Here is a 2599-nt window from a genome sequence, read left to right on the forward strand (position 1 = left end):
AAGGAAGGAAGGAAGGAAGGAAGGAAGGAAGGGAGGGAGGGAGGGAGGGAGGGAGGGAGGAAGGGAGGAAGGGAGGAAGGGAGGAAGGAAGGAGTGAAAGACAGAGGAGGAGGGAAGGAAGTAATGGAGGAAGGAGAGAAGGAAGGAATGAAGGGAGGAAGAAGGAAGAGGAAGGGAGAAGGAAGTGAGAAATAGAGGGAAGATCATTGGACAGTCAGCCTACCTGAATTGATGAGCTCTAGGATCTTCAATAAGACATAATCAACCTGTGCAAACATACCCACATGAACACAGAACCCCCAAAAGATGTGTATACACACACACACACACACACACACACACACACACACACACACACTACCTAGATAGATAGCCTTATAAGGTCGGAAGCACATCAATGAAGAGTTCAATCGATTCCTCCAATACCTTTAAGGACTCTCTTCCAACCCAATCTTAGCTGCATTTTAACCATAACAGCTTACACTTAAGACTCCATGTATAGGAATGCTGAGATTCAAACTCATGGTATGTTAGTACCTCAGGATGATGTCCTATTCTCCTGCACCCCTACTGCCAAGATAAACAGTATGTGTACACTCAGACTATTTAGTATGCCCAGCCTTCTTGGTGCCTATAACATTTTACAGCTTTATGTATTCTCTTCATGTCTGTATCTATATGAACAAGTTCCTAAATCTCTAGGATTTGAAGGAAAATCACTATGTAACCAAGAGGAACATAAAGGGGGAATTACAATCTAAAGCACTCATTTGGAACCATATGGGGACTAAATTAAAGCAATTATATAAATATAAAAGCATTTAAAAGATTTAAGATACACAGTTCAGGCAAGAAGAAAATGAGCGGGAACAGAGGTTTTTTTCCTGACCACTTAAGAAATTTTTAAAGTAAGATTGAATATGAAGGCCTCACATGGCTGGAGCAATGAATGGGGGTCATAACAAAGCTTAAACCAGGTAGATGGAGATCAATTATTTAGCATTTCCCCCTCTGCTCTTCATAAAATAACCAGGCTTCAAGTCCATAAAGGTTTAGTTTTTATTTATTCATTTTCCATTATTTTAGCTTCCTTCATGATTAAGTTGATTGGAAGATGTGGCTAAGATATGGAAACATAATAAGACTCTACTATACCTGTTGTTCAATTTGAGACTACAAAAAGTCTCCCTGAGTGATAGTGCAACTTTAAAAGGGGGCGTAATCCCATGATCCCACATGCTCTTTTTTTCCCAATGGAAGAGGGTGGCAGGACATACTAGGCATAATGCCCAGGTGACATTTAAAGCTAGAATTCTGACTACAACTAGGGAGGCAACCTGCTAGGTTCAATATTCTTAGTATGCCAGTCAGCTGTCTCTAGTAACCAGAGTGTGAAACTAAACAACTCCTGTGCCATCAGCCAAAAACGATCACATATGGACAAATCATTGACATCTCTCTTAATCTTCACGCCTACTTTCAACTTAAAACAAAGAAGAGAAAACCAAGCTTGCACTTCAACTTGGATGCTTAGGGCATCTCTTTTTTAATTGCCACCTGCTTTCCCAAATGAACAACCTCCAGTTAGAGGGTGCCATTATTACCTCAGCCTGCTTTGATTGCTCTGATAAAATTCAAGCTGTGATGGCTGCCTCACTTGCTATTGCAAACACTGAAATTAATCTTTGGTTATCCTTTGGTTGGTCTTTATTCACCTCCTCCGAGGAGAGAGGAAGGTAAGAGACTTGTGACAAGAGTCTCACTGACCCAAATGTGCAGATGGGAAGGACACAGGGAGGTGTGGGTGATTCAGCAGCTGCACTGCCAGTTCTGTGACCAGATATTCAAATCTTCCTGTCCAAAGTCAAGAACTATACATGTCCTCCACATAACTTGTAGAGGACTGAGAGTGTTAGGGTGGAGAGAAAGAAGTGGCGTGGGCCTCCTTTCTCCTCTAGAAAGTCTGAAGAATAGGGAATAAGTATCACCCCCTAACATACACTTAACCATCTACACATATGACTTAAGCCAACTATAGAGAAATGAAATATCATTTTGTTTTCGTTAATTTAATTTTTTTAAAATGTTGAGGGTTAAGTACATGAGTATTGTATTGAAATCATTTCCATCCCATCAACTCCTCCCATGTCCCTCCTACACCCTCTCAAATTACTGCCATCTACTTTAATTAATATTGCTTATATGTACATGTATTCAGGGTTGATTACTCGGGCTTGGATAACCTATCGAGGGGCTCATTTCTGAAGAAAACTGGTTCTGTTTCTCTCAGCAGCTGTTAACTATAGCTCTTTCCAAGGTGTGGGTCCACGTGAAATTTTTCCCTGTCTTAAGTTTGGAACTAAGACAAAAGGATGGACCATCCAAAGACTGCCCTATCCAGGGGTCTACCCTATAATCAGCCACCAAACGCAGACACTATTGCATATGCCAGCAAAATCTTGTTGAAAGGACACTGGTATAGCTATCTCTGTGAGGCTGTGCCAATGCCTGGAAAATATAGAAGTGGATGCCCACAGTCATCTATAGGATAGAACACAGAGACCCCAATGGAGGAGCTAGAGAAATTACCCAAGGAACT

This window comes from Mus pahari, chromosome 1 (assembly GCF_900095145.1).
Source record: "Mus pahari chromosome 1, PAHARI_EIJ_v1.1, whole genome shotgun sequence".
In the NCBI taxonomy this organism is placed as follows: Eukaryota; Metazoa; Chordata; class Mammalia; order Rodentia; family Muridae; genus Mus; species Mus pahari.